The 20,385-nt window shown below is 42.1% G+C and overlaps 1 protein-coding gene across 6 annotated transcripts in view; it reads right to left on the bottom strand.

The window, feature by feature from the left end:
• Positions 1-20,385, bottom strand: part of RIN2 (Ras and Rab interactor 2) — a 268,726-nt gene that overhangs the window by 154,938 nt on the left and 93,403 nt on the right. The gene's annotated exons all lie outside the window — the stretch shown is intronic.

The raw sequence follows: 20,385 nt of genomic DNA, 5'->3' as shown, positions 1-20,385 counted from the left end.
ACACGCAACTTACTCTCAAATGTGTTAGAAAAAGGTGTGTAGGTGTGTGTGAGCATGTGTACATAGAGACAGAGAGAGAGAACAATAACACAAACATGGTAAAATGCTAAAATTGGTTAAGGTGGATAAATGGCATACTAGAATCCTTTGTGCTGTACTGTAACCTTTGAGTAAGTCTGAAATTATTTTTAAATTTAAAAAAGCATTCCACTGCCTCATTAAACAAAATATAGTGAAACAAGATTCTTAGTGGCAGTTCAACATTTTTAATTGGTAAGCATTTTTTTTAACAGTTCACCATGTAACACTAGAAAATTTTTAATTAAACCAAGAGGTCAGGAGAAAGTTTATTCCAATATGTATACAAAAATAAATTCATCCGGCAGCACAATTTGATGTGTGACTGTTTTATAAAGATTTGGAGTTTATGAAGATTTGAAATTTGATATGAAATACATCTGTGGGTGTGTGTCTTGTTGATTCTGCAATATTTAAGAAATAGGAAAAGGTTTAAAGATACTATCTCACACCTGTGTACCCACCGCCTCTGCAGGTTCCTCCCCTGGAGTCCCCTTGTCTCTCTCAGGGGTGTCGGAAATTCCAAACTCGCATCCATCATCCCCATATATTTTTTGATACTTTTGGTACATATCTATGTATGTGTATATTTTCATTGTCTTTTTTAAAAAAGTATAACTTAAAAAAACTTGAATTAAAGTTGGTGTTACCCCTGAGGGACTCTCAGGATGCTTTCCAGGGAACACAGTTTTATATCCATTGGCTGCGCTAATCTTTCTAGTTCTTAGAGCTATTTATCTGATGACTATGCTTCTACATCCTTGTAAAGTAATTTAAATATCATGACTATAACACATAAAATTTACATCATGGTTCACATGCAATGATGTGCTGGAACCAAAAAGTACCACTTCACAGTAGTGATTGTGCCTATCTCTTTCCAACTCCACCTTTGGGGACATCATGTTGGTAGCTTGAAATCAGCCATGGTTGGAGTATTTACACCATGGAAACTGGCAGATGGTGTAAACATTTATAGCACACCATTGAAGGCACCGTGCTCCCAAGTGCCTTTGATGTAAAAAGGAGAAGTTAATTCAAGGCTTGCAAGTAGTCTTCCAGATGTTCAAAAGGGAAAATAAGAAACTCAAGCTTTATGATTTCATAGTCCAACTAGACAGATATAGAAACTATTAAGGCAAATCTAGAAGATCTTAAGAAAAATTACCCAATATATCCAAATATAATTATTTAGTTATAGGTAGCCACCAACTTACGATGTATTCGAGTTATGACGGACAGAACTTATGACTGTCCTTTTTTTTTTTTTTTTAACATCTTAACGTTAGTAATATGTACTACATACAATGTTGCGGCACATAATTTACTGTTACCATTTTCAGATGTCCAATTTTATGATTTGCTGTTTAAAACACTGCATTATAATACCAGGCTACATGGCCTGGGCGACAGTGAAGTCAGTGTTGGGAGTCATAACGGATAGAAAGTTGGGTATTGTTCAACTAACGACATACGACGACCGAACTGTGTACACGTCCAACAGCCATTAGGACTCTGACTTCATTGTTATGATAGATTTGTAACGACCGATAATACTCAGCCACCCACTGCCGCTAATAGATTCCAAACTCATACCAACCCCACAGCCAAGGCTGGGAACCTCTACGGAAGCAGACTACCGCATCTTTCGCCTGCGGGGCCACTGGTGGTTTCAAACTGCTGACCTTTTGGTTGGCAGTCAATTGTTTTAACCACTGCACCACCAGGGCTCCTTGTACCAATAATAGAAGGCAATAATAATAAAAACTAAAAAATAAAAAGGTATTCTACTTACATCAGAACCGACTTAGGACACAGGCATTGGAATGGAACCTTGTCCTAAGTTGAGGACTACCTGTATTTAAAAATTATATTTTCCCAGTAGAGAACAACTCCAAAGGTTAGGGTTCCACTGCTCTGTAACCAGCTTTGTATCTAAGCAAACATGCCCATTTCAGCAGCATTTCTTTAAGCTGGAGATCTATCCGTCTATCTATCTATCTAGAGATCTCCAGCTGTGCCAAGCAGTGCTTATGAAAATACCTCGTGGGGGGAGGGCACAGTTGACAAAAGCACAAGGTGGGTGTCATTAGTATAAAAATACAGTGTGTGTGTATGTGTACATATATGTATACATATATGTCTGTGTATATACGTGTAAAAAATTTTTTTTTCATATGTATATATGTATACGTGTATATGTCTACATATATGTTTATGTGTACGTATATGTCTGTGTATGCATGTATACATGTCTGTATATATGTATGTGTATGTATATGTGTATGTGTGTATGTCTATATGTATGTACACAGATGTCTGCGTATACATGTCTAGCAGTCCTTGTGCCCTACTGTGAACCAGCTCTGTCATCCCGCGGATGACTCCCTAACAAGTTACACACATCTTCAAGCTATGCTTGTTATATGTTGATATGAAAGCTGTATTTTAGAACATTTCAATGCTTACACTTGGATGAAGGAAATATGGGTTGAAACTCAAGAGTTTGGATCTTTTTTCCTTATTGTCAAATTCAATGTTGTCTTCCCTGGCAGAGAAACTGTACTTAAATCAAGAAGAAATGACTCAAACGACACCATGTCTGATGAACTGATAGTTTTATTAACCAGAGCCAAACCCCATGATTCTCGAAACGTAACCAAGCCTGGCTGCAATAAAAATCAAGAACATCTTAACTGCAAACAGATGGGATGTTTTGCCAAAAAGCCTGGTGCGTTGCTAGGCAAACTTAACCAAACAACTTCATAAGAGTTCAACTGTTAGCTCCCCACTCCAAAAAAGAGGACACAAACCCTAAAAACTAAACTGTGCCACGCGGATGGTCAAAAGCTAAGGTAAGGTCAACGGTAACTTCTCCTGCTTGTTCCCAATCTTTCTTTTTTCATTTTTTCATTATTTGCCCCCCTCCCCGTAAGGAGCCTTTTTGGCATTTTTGTCCTAACTAACTCTCCTTCCATTAAATTTTATTACCGAAGATATATTGTATATCCGCTTAGATATTGTACGCATATATGTGCTTTATACATAAAAAGACTAACATTTTTTTCATCCTCCCAAGAACCACTCTTCCCCCTTGGGGACCATATGACCATACACATTGTAAGCTGACCATGATGAACTGGGCTCTCACGGCCTCAGATGCCCACCAGGGCTTCTCACTGCTGTGCAGAGGTGAACACTGGGTGAAGAAGGCTGACCTCTCACTGTCATGGATTGAACTGTGTCCCCCAAAATTGTGTGTCAACTTGGCTAGGCCATGATTCCCAGTATTGTGTGATTGTCCACCATTCTGTCACCTGATGTTGTAAATTCTACCTATGATGTTAATTAGGTGGGATTAGACGCAGTTACGTTAATGAGGCAGGACTCAATCTACAAGATTAGGTTGTATCTCAAGTCAATTTTTTGAGATATAAAAAAGATAAGTGAGCAAGAAACAGGGGGACCTCAAAGCACCAAGAAAGTAGAACCTAGACCAGGGGAAGACTGATGACAAGGACCTTCCCCTAGAGCCGACAGAGAAAGCCTTTCCCTGGCACCCTGAATTTGGACTTCTAGCCTCCTAGACTGTGAGAGAATAAACTTCTGTTTGTTAAAGCCATCCACTTGCAGCACTAGATGACTAAGACACCCACCTACAAGCACCTTCACTTTCTACAATGAATGACAACTTACAATGGCAGAAACAACATCAGTCTGAGCGTTTGCTAAATGCCAACCACTGCTTTATGCTGGGCACTGAGTCAGCACTTTGCATACTGTCATAGTTTTGGTTTCCTCAGAAGCAAACCCTGAGACAAGGATTCCAAGGCAAGTAGCTTCTTGGGGAGGTGATCCCAGGAAACACTGGTAGGTGAGTGGGAAGTGAGGCAGGAAAGGGAAGGACAGTTTTCAAGCCAGCTACCCCTGTGAACAACTGGAGCTTCCCACGGGGAAACAACAGGAAACTGCCAAACGCCAGCCTCCGAGTGATCTCATCTGAAGGGTGAGAGAGCTGGGGTATTTATACATTCCCTCCCCTCAGTCATTAGCTCAGGCTGCTTCTGAGGGGTTACTTCTCCAGTACTCTTTAGGCAGAGAGATACAGATGCTCACAGCCAGAAGTCAGGTTGATGGAATAAATGACAGACCCAAGGGCAGAAGGCTGGGCACATAGAGTCTGGTATAATTCTCACAACATCTATGAGAGTTTGGCACCCTAATCAGCTAAAACTTTATAGGTACAGCAATCGGGGCATAAAGATGCTAAATGTATGTCTCAACTCTAACGCTGCTTATTGTTGTTAGCTGCTGTAGATTTGGCCTTTGACTCATGGCAACCTCATGCACAATGGAACAAAACGCTAGGCTGTCCTGCACCATCCCCACGATCGCTTGTGGATCAGACTGCCGTGATCCGTACGGTTTTAACTTGCTGGTTTCCAGAAGTAGATTGCCAGGGCTTTCTTCCTAGTCTGTCTTAGTCTAGCTCAACTGAAACCTGTTCAGCATCACAGCAACACACTGACAGACAGGTGGTGGCTGTGCTTGAGTTTCACTGGCCAGGAACCGAACTTGAGTCTTCCGCATAGGAGGTGAAAATTCTACCAGTAAACCACTCATGCCCACCTCCGATGCTGCTACCGCATCTAAGTCCACTTTGGGACTTGCATTTCCGTCCTTCACAGAGTTCACAACGGCCTCGTCTACTCCCAACGTGATCTGCGCTTGCCAGCTCCAGCCTAGCTCTGGTCTCCACTTCCTGGGCAGTTCACTCCAGGCTCTGCCAGGGTCTCATTATGAAAAGCGGACCAAAACATTAGCCATGGGCTATAGGGAAACATACGAAATCATGGAATTGTTGATATTGATCTTTTTTTCAGGAAATATTATAGAGAATGTGGGAGGAGTCAGGGGATTAGGGATGGGTAAGTGTTACTCCAAATGGAGGTTTTACTTTCTGGATTTGGTCAAAAAAGCATTATTAAAATGTTGGTTTTTGAGCACTCAGAAGAAAAATGATGCCCACTATACATTAGCAAGGTGTCCCTAGAATATGAACTTCATTGACTTTTTATATTTTTAGGTAATAAATCAGGAAACATGAACACAGATGAGCTTGATGTCATCAAGGATTTTGACAAGGCTCTCAAAACACATTAAGAGACCCCATTCTTGAAGCCAACTCTTCAGACAAAGATTAGACTGGACTATAAAACATAAAATAATACTTGTCAAGACCGTGCTTCTTAGTTCAAGAAGAAACATGAGACTAAATGGGCAGTTCCTGTCTGGAGGTGGGATGAGAAGGTAGAAAGGGACAGGAGCTGGGTGAATGGACACAGGAAACATGGGGTGGAAAGGGGGGGTGTGCTGTCACATTACAGGGACTGCAACTAGGGTCACATAACAATATGTGTATAAATTTTTGTATGAGAAATGAACTTAGGCTGTAAAGTTTCACCTAAAGCACAATTAAAAAAAAAAAAAAAGTCACTAAGAGATACAATGCAGAAATGTGGGCTGGATGGCAATACAGTTAATTATCTGGTCACCCAACCACAAAGTCTCTAGAATACATCTTTTCCTTTTAGGTTCCTTGGGCCCAAAACTTAACAGCTCTGGGTCTCTTCCTGCCTCAATCTATCCTGCAAAAACTGCTGACTTCATCTTTCTAACTTAGCCTCTGTCACATTCCCTGCCTCAACCAGATATAGCCTGACCTGACTTCCATTCTTCCCGTTCGAGAAAATACATTGGCTTTGGTATTCAGTAGAATTGGCAAGAGAAACATAGGGGTTATGAGACCAGGGAAATGACAAGATAGATAGCCAAAGATTTCTTAAACAGGACATTAAAAGCAAAAACAAGAATTTTAAAGCATAAACCATAAAAAGGGATAAACTGAACTTCATTAACATTAAGAACTTTTGTTCAACAAAACACATCATTAAACAAGTGAATGAACAAGTCACAGAATGGCAGAAGATAGCCTAAATACATATATTTTACATAGAACTTACATCCAGAAGATATAAAGAACCCCTGAAAACCAGCAAGAAAAAGATAAAAACAGATGTCAAATAGGAGCAAAAGATCTGGATGGGCACTTTACTAAAAAGACTATCTAAATGGCCAAAAAGGATATGAAAAGGTGTTCAGTAGTATTTCTTATCAGGAAAACCCAAATTAAAACCACAATGAGATAATCCCATGTACACACCCGACTGGATAAAATTAAAAAGACTGACCATATCAAGTTTTGAGAAAGATGAAGAACAATTGGAACCCTCATACACTGCTGATGGGAGTAAAAATTGGTCCAGCCACACTGGAAAACTGGAATATCTACTAATATCTATAAAAAAAAAATATCTATACCTGCCCTAAAACCAAAAAACCCAAACCTACTGCTGTCAAGTTGATTCCAACTCATAGCGACCCTACAAAACAGAGCAGAACTGCCCCATGGGGTTTCCAAGGAGAGGCTGGTGGATTCGAACTATTGACCTTTTGGTTAGCAGTGGAGCTCTTAACCACCGTGCCACCAGGGCTCCAAAACGAGTGCATACGTCTGCAAAAAGACCTATGTCCACAACCGCTTTTTTCCTAATAGCCCAAACTAGAAGCAAACTAAATACTCATCAACAGGACAATGGATCAATAAATTTTTGTATATTCACACAATGGATAGATACTGATTCATATAACAACATGGATGAATCTCTCAAAAACATTATGTTGTAACACTCATTGCAATCTCAGAGATGACAATGAATATGTAAAACATCTTATCCTAAGTAACAGTCCATAACAGCGTAGCTGAGGAGTCTTGAAAACACCTTACTTCCCACATGGTGATCAACTTGTATTCACGGAACAACAATTTCATTAACATTTAAAGCTATAGTTGAGTCAGTTGCCTTGTACCTAAAGGAAAGATGTATTCAGTATACTGAGAATAATCATAGAAGAGGTTAGTTAAAAAAAGGTAAGAATTTGGTACTGCCTCCACCTAATGGGGGGTAGCTTGCCCAGTACACCCTTGGAGGTATTTTCGTATAGTGGAAATGAATATCCCAGGCAATCAGACATCCATCTTATACCCCTTGCTCTGTCTTCATGCTCATAAGCAAAATCTGAATTATGTTTTGATGTCTTAAGTAGTTTTCCTACAAGACAAGGATATAATGAGTAGATGACAGGAGCTTTCTAGTCCAAAACACATATAGGTTTCTCATTGCAAATCAATGAATTGGCATTCTGGTTTGTACATCAGTTGTGTGAGTTTGGTTAGTAGAAGTCCATTTTCAGAAATGATCACCACCTGGATATACTAGTAAAAATCAACTTGATCATGCCACCCCTGCAATTCTTCACTCCTCACTTTATCCACACCCTTTGCCATATGACTTTGTAGTTTCTCTCATCAGAGGCAGAGTTGGGCTTGATCGTGACCTGCTTTGAACAGTACAATAAGAGGTGTAAGCACAGTCTTTAGGAGTGCAGATGGAGTTGGGCTTGTTTTCACTAGTGTTTCTGCCACCACAATGAGAACACATCCTGGAGAACCCAGTGAGAATGACAGACATATGGTAAAGCAGACCTGACTCAACCCACATATTAGAGCCAAGCCCAGCTGAGCCCATCCTAGATCAGCTGAACCCTAGCCAACCTGCAGATATGAGAGTGAGGAAGAAAAGCTTTCGGATGTAATTCCCTGAGCGTTGGGGTACTTTGCTAAGCAACTGCAATCTGGTAGTAGTGTCAGAAGCCGTCTAACTTCAAGAGAAGAGAGAAAACCATCAGCACGAAGCTGATTCCCATGAGGCGGAGGTCAGATATACCTCCACTCTCTGACCTATTTACCAATTCTGACACCAGCCGTCCTACCCACAGCACTCTCTACTTCTCTGCTGGGTTTGATAATTAGTTGCAATGGCCACACAGAACTCACAGACCATACTCATGATTACGTGGTATATTAGGGAAGTAACAGGCTGCAACTTGGGAGCAGGATCAACTTGTGACAGGAACAACTCAGGATACAGTTAGTCAGTAGGACAGCTTTCAATCCAGACAGCTCTTACCTCCTTCTTGGCTGTGCCTGCAGACTGGGACCTGCTCGGGCAAGAGTTACAGCTCTCTTGGTTCTGCTGTGAAGTACCCAAACCACCCCCACTCTGCCAGAAAGCCTCTTGCTCAAAGGCACTCGGTTCTCTGTGCTGTGGGTTGGCTAGCCCACTGCAGCCAACTTGTTCCATAGTCTGGGAAGCCCACCACTGCCATCTCTTGATGGTCTCCTGGTTTGCACCATCTCACACCATCTCATGCTGTCTCCAGTGTTACAGCTCTCTCTGTCTCCTGGTCTAAGAGGTTCTTAGCACAGGGACCCCAGGTCCGAAGGACATGCTCCACTCCAGGTTCTTCTTCTTGGTGGTAGTGAGGTCCCCCTCAACCTCTGTGAGATTAGCTCTTTTAAGCCTAGCAGGATGGCAAAACTGACCAATCCCCTTCATAGGCCACAGTCAACTTATTTGCATAGTAAACTGTCCAATCCTTGCAAGGGTTTTACACATCTTATTTGCATGGCAAACTGTCCCACCTTTGCAAGACTGTGGCTTAGCAAATCATCTTGGCAGAACTGCAAACCCAGGGCCAGAAAGGGCACACATAAAGAGAAACTCATTGCCCTGCATCAGCATTACTGAGACTATCACTAACTACTCCACACCCCCACCCCAGCCTAGTCTCACTGCAGCTGCCACAGTGTCTACACACCCCTGTAGTCACCTGCCCTGGAGCTCTTGGGAGTCCGGGTCCCTCTGGATCTCTGGCACCTGAGCTAGCCTCCCCTCTCCTCTATACCTGGCTCCAACCTTCACTTGTGTCTAGAACTCCTAAAACTGCACATCCTTCCTCCCCTCGGCCTGGTCCTCTTTGGTCCAGTGCCACTTCCACTGTGTGTGGGCCTCTTCCCCACCTTCATCTAACCTTTCCCAGGTTTTCTCTTTGCCCCTTCCTCCCTCCACTGTCCTCCCTGTCACCTCACACCTTGAGATCAGTGTCATATTGCGGTTCAGGCAAACGCCTTCTATCAGGCATTTCTATCCCCTGCCTGCACCCAGATAACGGCTTTTTTTTTTAAGCACTTTTTTTTATGGTGGTGAAAATACACATAAAAAATATATGCTAATTCAACAATTTCTGCATGTATAATTCAGGGAAATTGATTACATTCAAGTCGTGCAACCATTCTCACTATCCTTTTCCAAATCATTCCACCACCATTAATATAAACTCTATGCCCCTTATGCAGAGGTTCCTCATGAGCACAATTAAGGGTTCTGTGATTCCCATTCTTCGCAGTGTTATCCATAGTTTGTTATGACCCACACAGTCGAATGCCTTTGCATAGTCAATGAAACACAGGTAAACATCCTTCTGGTATTCTCTGCTTTCAGCCAGGATCCATCTGACATCAGCAATGATATCCCTGGTTCCATGTCCTCTTCTGAAACCGGCCTGAATTTCTTGCAGTTCCCTGTCGATATACTGCTGCAGCCATTTTTAAATGATCTTCAGCAAAATTTTGCTTGCGTGTGATATTACTGATATTGTTCGATAATTTCTGCATTCAGTTGGATCACCTTTCTTGGGAATAGGCATAAATGTGGATCTCTTCCAGGTGGTTGGCCAGGTACTTGTCTTCCAAATTTCTTGGCATAGATGAGTGAGCACTTCCAGCACTGCATCCTTTTGTTGAAACATCTCAATTGATACTCTGCCAATTCCAGGAGCCTTGTTTTTTGTCAATGCCTTCAGAGCAGCTTGGACTTCTTCCTTCAGTACCATCGGTTCCTGAACATATGCCACCTCTTGAAATGGCTGAACATCAACCAATTATTTTTGGTATGACGACTCTGTGTATTTCTTCCATTTTCTTTTGATGCTTCTTGCAGTGTTTAATATTTTCCCCATAGAACCCTTCAGTATTGCAACCCGAGGCCTGAATTTTTTCTTCAGTTCTTTCAGCTTGAGAAACACCGAGCACATTCTTCCCTTTTGGTTTTCTATCTCCAGGTCTTTGCATACGTCATTATAATATTTTGTCTTCTCGGGCTGCCCTTTGAAATCTTCTCTTCAGTTCTTTTATGTCATCATTTCTTCCTTCTGCTTTAGCTGCCCAAGATTCAGAAGAAAGTTTGAGAGTCTCCTCTGACAAATGAAAGCAGTTGTTCTGACCGAACAAGGGGATATTGAGTGGTTTAAAGTCAGGAAAGGTGTGCATCACGCTTGTATCCTTTCACCATACCTATTCAGACTGTATGCTGAGCAAATAGTCTGAGAAGCTGGACTGTATAAAGAAGAATGGGGCATCAGGATTGGAGGAAGACTCATTAACAACCTGGGTTATGCAGATGACACAACCTGGCTTGCTGTAAGTGAAGAGAACTTGAAGCACTTACTAATGAAGATCGAAGACCACAGCCTTCAGTATGGATTGCACCTCAACATAAAGAAAACAAAATGCTCACAACTGGACCAATAAGCAACATCACGATAAATGGAGAAAAGATTGAAGTTGTCAAGGATTTCATTTTACTTGGTTCCACAATCAACACCCATGGAAGCAGCAGTCAAGAAATCAAAAGACGCATTGCATTGGGCAAATCTGCTGCAAAGGACCTCTTTAAAGTGTTGAAGAGCAAAGACGTCACCTTGAAGACTAAGGTGTGCCTGACCCAAGCCATGGTATTTTCAATCACATCATATGCATGTGAAAGCTGGACAATGAATAAGGAACATGGAAGAACGGACACCTTTGAATTGTGGTGTTGGCGAAGAATATTGAACATACCATGTACGGCCAAAAGAACGAACAAATCTCTCTTGGAAGAAGTACAACCAGAATGCTCCTTAGAAGCAAGGGCAGCAAGACTGTGTCTTACATACTTTAGACATGTTGTCAGGATGGATCAGTCCCTGGAGAAGGACATCATGCTTGGTAAAGTACAGAGTCAGCAGAAAAGCGGAAGACCTGCAACAAGATAGATTGACACAGTGGTTGCAACAATGGACTCAAGCATAACAACGACTGTGAAGATGGCACAGAACCGGGCAGTGTTTCATTCTGTGGAACACAGGGTCGCTGTGAGTTGGAACCAGCTCGACGGCACCTAATAATAAAAACATGCCCCATAATCAAAAACTCCCCACTTCCTCCTCCTGTCACCCCTCCTAGCCACTAATAATCTTTGATTTCTATATATTTGCCTGTTTCATATAAGTGAGATCATGTGGTATTTGTCCTTTTACAACTGACTGCTCAGCCTGATGTTTTCAAGCAGATAAACCAAAAACAAACAAAAAAAACCATTGCTGTTGAGTCAATTCTGACTCATAGCGGCCCTATAGGATAGAGTAGAACTGGCCCATAGGATTCCCATGCAGCAGCTGGCGGATTTGAACTGCTGACCTTTATGGTTAGCAGCCAAGCTCTTAACCACTGTGCCACCAGGGCACCTTCAAGCAGATAGTAGCTTTTTATAGAGCACTCAGAACTTGTTCCTACAACTGAGTAGACAACACCAGTGACAGTGTTGGGTGGAAAAGGCATAGGCGGAGGCTGAGCTGGAGCCACGGTTCCTCAAATCTCCTTTAATGGCTTGTGCTGTTCTCCGCAGCCCCTACCTGTTAACGTGACTGCTGCAAACATGAAAGTAAGATGACACTAGTTGGCCGATTGTGAGAACTGTGGATGGCATTTCCCATGGGCTGATTTATAAAGTCTGCTTACATCCACTGTCTAGAATCCAAGCAGAGTCCACGGTGATGACGGGATACTCAGGAGAAACAGCCTCCACTGAGCCAGAGACCAGCTGTGCCGGGCTGCTGAGCCTCACCTGCCAGACCTCCTCACCGTGTCCCCTCAGGTACCGTGAGAGTGAATGGATGCAAGAGGCCATCAAAAAATGGAGGGGGATCTCCCAATGGTAAGTCATCAGGATTGGTGCTGGATGAACCAAGCGTTTCCTGGGTGCGAGTTAAGCACTCCGCTACTAAGAGGTTGGCTGTTGGAGAGTCAAGTCTACCCAGAGGTGCCTTGGAAGAAAAGTCTGGGAATCTACTTCTGAAAAAATCAGCCATTAAAAACCCTATGGAGCTCAGTTCTACTCTGACACACAGGGTCACCGTGAGTCAGAACCGACCCTTGGGTTAATGGCCTCTGGTCTCCCCGAGGCGGCACGTTTCCGCGGGGCAGCCAGGCTGAAAGTTCATTAGGCACAAGGCCTGGAGCACAGCGTGGACCTTCTCTGAGGACTTCGAAATTTCTTTTAATGAAAACAGTCCCTTGTATAACACCAAAAAATAGAGGTAGGACGGGAAGAAACTTGCTTGCTCCCCGGGGACACATCACAACGGGCAAAGGGAAAATTCCTGTCTTTAAAACTGCGAGTTCTAGCCTCATCTGAAACTTCACATTTTCTGCATTTTGCTGTTCCAAGGCATTAAGAGACTTGTATTTTAATATAAAAACCACAAAACCCCAGCTTTTCTTTGTGCCGAGCCATTATCTGGCTCTTGGCAGACTTAAAATTCTTCCTTTTAAAACTATTTCCTTTTCGAGGTCAGCTGAAAGTCTGGTTCAAGCACCACATTGATAAAACTGAACACAGGACCCCTCTCAAAAGTCAGCAATTATGGGTCCCAGTAGAAAAAACACTCCGTGGTGCCAGGCTTCCGAGACGTCGTGCCTCAAATGTGACTTTGTGTCAGCGCAGCTGTAGCCACAGGCGAAAAGTTAAAAGACTTCTTTAAAAATGTTTCCACTTCTGGCAGCACCCTCTCTGCAACATGGGTGCAGACAGGCGGTCAGGCAGAGGGCAGGGGGCGCTCGCAGGGCGACCAGGTGGGCTGGCTACCAGAACTACAATGGACAGGGTAGGACCTTCCCCTGAGCCACACATTGAATTCAGACATCTACCCCCCTGAACTGTGAGAAAATTAATTTTCTGTTCTCTAAAACCACCCACTTGTGGTATTTCTGTTACAGCAGTACTAGCAGGCTAAGCCATACCCTTAACATGAGACGAGGAGGCTCGCTGACTGACTCTGACAAGAGCAGACACACATCTCTGGTTGGTTTTAAGTCGACTCTTGAATGAAGTATAATATACACGTAGAAAAGCACACACATCATACATATATAATTTTTTTTAATATAGCTTGATGAATTCTCAAGAAGTTAATATAGCCACGTAACCAGCACCCAGGCCGAGGAACAAAACATTACCAGCCTCTCAGAAGCCCCATCCCCTCCTTTCCACTGGCTTTTATCTTCTAAGCAAGTAGGAGTTAGTAAATGGCGGTCCATGGGCCAATCCAGCCCACCACCTGTTTTTGTAAATAAAGTCTTACAGGAACACAGCCACACTTGTTCATTTACGTAGTGCCTTTAGTGACCTTCACGCTACAATGGCAGAATTAAGTGGTTGCAATGGATGTCTTACGGTTTGCGAAGTCCAACATATTTACTATCCGGACTTTGATGAAAAATGTTTGCCTGACCCCTGCTGCAGAGCAGCTGCCCAGTAGGGTATAATGTGAGCCACGAATGTAATTTTGAATTTCCTAGTAGTCACATTAAAAGAAAAAAAAAAAAACCAGAAAATTGATTTCGATAATATATTTTATTTAACCCAATATATCGAAAATATTATCATCTCAATATGTAATCAATATAAAACTTATTAACGAGATAGTTTATCTTTTGTTCACACTGTTTCCAAATCTGGTGTGGACTAACAGCACATCTCAGTTCACACTAGCCACCTGTCAAGTGCTCAAGAGTCCCTCCCGTGTTACCAGCGGCTACTGTGTTGAATGGTGAAGCTCTAGAACACCCCCTGGCTCTCCGAAGCTGGAGCTCCAGCACCTCTACCCCCTTGCTGATCCTACTGCCGGCCTGAGTATCCTGGGTCTTGGGGGACCCCATTAGGCCAGCATGCTCTAGGGAGAGGGAATGTCAGCAGTGGGTGGGGGAGCACCATCAGGGCCAACAGAGACTTGGGTCTGGGACAACTCCCTAGGTTCCTTCCCTTCAACCACACATGCACTTATCCATGAGCTTCCCTGGTTCTTTAAAACGTGAATTAAAAATCTCACTCAGAAATCCTGCAGCCCCTAGTTGTAACCTATCCCAGGGACAAAGCAAGTGGAAGAGATGCCCAAACTGCCAGCTTAAGGGAAAGGACAGAATGAGCTGATGGGGAGCAGGGGAACCCTGCGGACTTCTGTTGGAGGAAAAATAATACTAGAAGCTGCAAACAAATGCTAAATGTTTTAGACAAAGGATGGAAAGAACAAGAGGGATGAATTGGTGAGCAGGTTCCAGGAAAGCCTCAGAATAATCCCTCGTTATTTATGGACTTATATATTTTTTAACAATCAATTGGGCCAACCTTGAACCGGCAGACTTTACCAGGCTGTGGAGCAGAATTCCAGACCTGGGAATGGGGCGAAGCGCAGGACATTAATGGGAGCTTCTTTCCAGTGTCATGTTCTGCCCCCCACTGGGAGATGGGCAGGAGCCCATCACTGCACCCGTGGACTGTACAATCCCCTAAACAGACAAAAAAGAAAAGGACACTCATGTCTGTCCCCATTTAGTTTGAATCAGCTTCTCACAGAAGAATTTATCGTACTGCCCCACCTCTTAGGAATATCTTCTGCAACTCAGCCACGCCCTTATTCTATTTAGCAACAGAAGAACGCTGACTGCACGCAAAACATTGATTTAATTTGGACTGCCTAAAGTTACAAAAACAAACAACAACAACAAAAACTGAGCAGTAATTTAAAAAATTAAGGGATGTCACTTACAAATCTCGATTTCTGGCATCTTTTGAAAAATGAAAACAACTGGAAACACAGATCCTGCATTCCCGCATGACAGCCATTGGCTGGATGGAGTGCCAGGTGCCCCGCCCCCCCGACAGAGGACGCAGGCGCTCTCTAGCTGGCCACAGTCCCCACCATTCCCAGTCATGCACCCATTGACACGACTACCCATTTTTTTGAGCTTTTAACCCCTGCAGTAGATACATCTTTGGGACACCAAGATAACCTCTTTAAATTGTGACAGGTTAATGTTGAAAGTAAGACATATACATGAAAGTAAAACACTCACACGCAATGGGAAAAATTTTAGCAGAAGTAAAAACTAATATTTACCAGATGTATATTCTGGTGGTTTCAATTTGACCCCCCAGTTTATATCTTGGTAGAAGAGTTGGTCCCAGATTCAGAGGCAAGCAATGTTCTTTTCATCCTTCAAATATCTGAGATGATAAAGTGTGTAGCACCGAACACTTGTGATTATAAATGGTTTTGAATCTTACCAGCCAAAGTGGAAAAACACTCCAGCAATGTGGCTTCTATAGTTATTTTCTCTTAAATTATTGTGGCATTGGATTCTGACATACTTGGGATTTAGACACTACTGACAACAGGTAATTAAGTTTATTCTTTCCACACCCCATTTAAGCCATTTGTGCTCTGAGGCTTGTTAATATGCCTAATAAATCATGTTGTATTAAAAGTTATTAATAGTTCATAAGCCACTACATGGCATGTTACAGAAAACTATAAAATGTATTCTTTATAAAATCAGCATCTTTTGGGGGGGACTTTTAAGGACTAAAAATTATTTTGTCAAAATAGTTTTCTACTAACAAGATCAGTTCTTCTTAGGAAAAACTCAAAGAAAGTAACTGTGTTCTTCCATGCTGCTTGCCATTTTATGTCTGAACATGATGGTGAGAGGTGGTGGTATAAACATAACCAACTAGATATGGCGGGCTGGGTTACACCTACCTGTCTTTAAATAGCTGTACCATCGGAAATGAGTCACCTCACTCTTCTGAGCCTCAGTTTCACTATATTTAACACAGAGTGGGTAGAATGGACTGGTGAATTCCAACATTTTTTAATACAGCAGAATTCTTTTGTTCAGGTGAAATCCAAGGTGGAAATTCTCTGGGTCAGAGGGGCTGATGGGTGGTCGTGCAGGGCCCTCACTTGGACCCTCTCCCTCCACTTACAGGCAGACCCACTGGGTCTCAAAGAACAGGCTGGGTGACGTGCTCAGGCCCTTTTCCAGGTTGCACAGTTTGTGAACCAAAGACCAAAATTGCCCAAAGTGGTTATGGAGAGCCTTCCAGAGCTAGACCAGTGTATCCCCACCTCCCCACAAAATTACCTACTGCTGTCAGGGACCTCAACAGCCCTGGATTATCCTTTATTTCACTGCCCTACACTCCTTTCTGCTTTTCTGAACCTTACCCACTCAAGTGCCTTCTCAAGCCCGCCTCCCCGAGAAGGCTTCCCCAAACACTCTGTGCCACCCTGACCTTACTTTTCTCTAGTCCCTTCTCAATCACAAAGCACTAACATGGCAGGGACCTTATTAGAAAATTGTCAAACATCCCAACAGGACCCCCGCCCAGAGGAGGCACAGAAGGTACCCTGGCTGAAGCCAGCTGAGCTCCATGTGGTTTTTAACTGGCCCTGCTTCTCCATATTGGTTACCATGCCTTTCACCATACATCAACTGAGGGGTCTCTCAAGGGGTTTGGTCTTTGCAAAGGTCACCTCTATCACACAATAAGCCCATTCGCAATGAGGAAACTGAGATCATCTTCAAAAATAAATATGCACACTTCCCAGTAGAGCAAGAGTAGGTTCTGCCTTTATGGTTTACATCATCATTTCAACACTGGCCTTTGTATTTCCCAAATTGGTAAAGCCTATGGTGCTGGTTTGTTACACCCAACCCTTGGGGAAGCTATAGATGGAATTCACCTTAACAGAACTGAAAGAACAAAAACTCACTCATTTCAAGGCAGCAATGCCAGAAAATCATCAAAATGTTTTTCTGATCAAGTCCTCGTGTGCTATGTATGAAGGTACATATGAACAAGTTCCTCCTACAAGGCAGCTACCTTGTTAGAGAATGAGAGGAGCCAAAGAAGAAAGAGGAGAGTGCTATAAAAGCCCCATGATGGAGATGAGAACTCTTATGTGACTTAGGTACACCAATGCTGATTACAGCACCAGTCACAATAACCAAAAGGTGGAAACAACCTAAATGTCCATCAACACAAACGGTTAAACAAAATGCGGTCTATACATGCAATGGAATATTACTCAGCCGTAAAGAGAAATGAAGTCTTGATGCATGCTACAACATGAATGAACCTTGAAAACATAGACATAGTGAGTGAAATAAGTCAGTCACAAAAGGAGAAATATCATATGACCTGACTTATATAAAATGGGCAAATGAATGGAACGACAACAACAAAACCAAACCCACTGCCATCAAGTCGATTTCGACTCATAGCTACCCTACAGAACAGAGTAGAACTACTCCACAGGGTTTCCAAGGAGTGGCTTGGATTCAGATTGCCGACCTTTTGGCTAGCAGCCATTGTTCTTAACTACTATGTCATAATTTATTAGTGGTTATCTAGGTTAGAACGGACGGGAGAAAGGAGAGTTTTTGCTCAGAGGGCACTGAGTTTCCGTTAATGGTGGTGGAATCATTTTGAACTGGATGGTGGTGATGTTCACACAACGTGATGAACATAACCATGTCACTGAAAAATACACGTAAAAATGTTTCGGTTGGCAAATGCTTTGTTATATATGTATTTACAACAATAAAACAATTTTAAAAAGTTGACTCAGGTTTCAACTCTCAACAAAAAGTACCTTAATCCGTTTTAAAGATTTTAAACCTGTAAATTCTGGGAGGAAAAGCCACTCGTTGAGGGATTGCTTTGGGCAACTCCAAGTACAGAGAGGCCCGTGACAGACATCCATGGAAACGGACAGGTGAATGACTGTCTGGGGAATATGGAGTGACTGCTAACAGTTAGGAGGTTTATTTTGGGGTTGATGAAAATATTCTAGAATTAGGTAGTGGTGATAGCTGCAAAATTTGTGAATATGCTGAAATCATCGAACTGCATATTTAACAAAAAGAATTGTACAGTATTGTGAACTATATTTCCATTTTTTTCTTAGTAGAAAAATGCAAAGGTCTAGTTAAAATTAAACCTACCATTAAACTGGATTGAATAAGTTAGTTAAGCAACCATTCTATTCACTCTATTCCTTCAGGGTATACTTCAGCACCTCTACTCCGCTGACACTGAACAAACGAGGCTCAGCTCACAGTACCTTACGCGGTGCACTGCAGTATGATCGGGCTCGTCTTAGACTGACTTATTGCAGGATCTGTTTAAAAAAATACCTGAATGTAGGCAACAAAAGTCACTCCGTGTTTAAGAAGACAGAAATAGGCTCCTAATGAGAGAAGATGTGATTTTTAATTTTAAGCTAAAATCTCTGAATATGTTTTTGATTAAAAAAAAAAATGACCTGGTGACCAGTTTGTGGACTAATTTAGCCAGCGCAAAAAAGCGTTTTCTTTTTCTTGCTGACCACCTCCCCCCGCCCCAAAGTTTCAGATCTATTACAGAATTAAATAAACAAACGAGATGAAAACACAGGGTATATGTGTCCCTTCTCTGACAGGGAAGGTCATTTTCAGCACACTGTTAAAAAAAAAAAAGGAAGAAAAAGAAAAATAATCACAGAGAAAAACACTGATAGATTTAATCACCTAAAAATTAAATTATCTGTACATCGACAAACACAATTTTGTTTAGTAAACACAAAGCTCAAAATAAAAGCCTAGTTTAACATTTGCTGGGAACTTGACGAAAGATTATGCTTAACCTATAATTAGTTGAAATAGATCAAAAATAAAACTCTAATATCCTAATGGTGAAACCAGCAGAAATGATGAAAGAAAAAAAAAATTTTAACCACAAGATTAAAAAAAAAAACAAAAAAATGTAGTTAATTTGTGAATGTCGAAACTCCCTAGTAACAAGAATGGAAATTATGTTCACAATGAGAGACTGTTTCTCACTTGCGAAATCAGCCAAGACTAGGAAAGAGATACTACTCAAACCCGTTGACTTCTCAGAGCTTGTATCCACTCCCTCCCCCAAGGTATTTTAATTTTCTTTAAATAGATCTCCTTGTTTATTGGGTTAAATTAATTATCAATTATTTCTTCATTGCCACTATCACACCTATAGGCTTTGGAGTCAAAGTCTGTAATTTACTGTGCGTGTGGGTGCGTGTGTGTGTGATTTCTGTGTATTGTGACTTAACGTCTCTGAGTCTGTGTCCTTATATGTAAAATGAGGATAATCCCAGTGCTCATTTCATAGCAGGGCTGTAAGGATTCATTGGAATCATATAAATAAAGCTTTAAGGGAAGTGTCTGCATATAAAACCAAACCAAACCCAGTGCTGTCGAGTCGATTCTGACTCATAGTGACCCTGTAGGACAGAGTAGAACTGCCCCATAGAGTTTCCAAGGAGCGCCTGGCGGATTTGAACTGCCGACCCTTGACCCTTTGGTTAGCAGCCGTAGCACTTAACCACTATGCCACCAGGGTTTCCTGTCTGCATATGGGATGCAATAAACTGTAGGGGCAAAATCGATGGGATAGCCATGGCGGTGCTCCTTTAACATGTTCCAATTCCTCTAGAGTGACTATCTCTTACTTGGAGAGGTATAAGATGCTAACACATTGTTTTTACACACCTTAAAATTTCACAGAAATCAACAAGCAATTTCCTGGAGAAAACGGTTAAGTTCAGCAAAATTACAAGCTGTTACCTATCAACACAAAAATCAATTGCATTACTTAGTTCAGTAACGGAATAGAAAACTCACCATTTTCCTACATCATGCTAGCTATGAAAATTAAATAGAGGAGGAAGTTATGTAATTCAGTAAACATAAGCATTCAGGAGTATCTAAACCTAATAGGAGAAATAAGGAAAGATTTAAATAAATGGAGCGAGATCATGTCCTCATAGGTCGTAGACTAAATATACTAAAGACGAAACAAACAAAAAAACCAAACCCACTGCCATTGAGTGGATTCTGACTTATAGTGACCGTATGCGACAGGGTAGAACTGGCCCCGCAGGGTTTCCAAGGCTGTAAATCTTTATGGGAGCAGACTGCCACATATTTCTCCCACGGAGCAGCTGGTGGGTTTGAACGCCCAACCTTTTGGCTAGCTTCCGAGCACTTGAACCACTGCACCACCAGGGCTCCTTCTAAAGATGAAGATACTTAATTTAATATAGAGCTTTAATGTCATTCCAATGAAAATATCCATGTAACTGTGAGGAATTAAGCTAATTAGT

Source organism: Elephas maximus, chromosome 25 (assembly GCF_024166365.1).
Source record: "Elephas maximus indicus isolate mEleMax1 chromosome 25, mEleMax1 primary haplotype, whole genome shotgun sequence".
Classification (NCBI taxonomy): domain Eukaryota; kingdom Metazoa; phylum Chordata; class Mammalia; order Proboscidea; family Elephantidae; genus Elephas; species Elephas maximus.
Note: the sequence above shows the minus strand (reverse complement) of the source record. Positions and strands in the feature narration are given on the sequence as shown.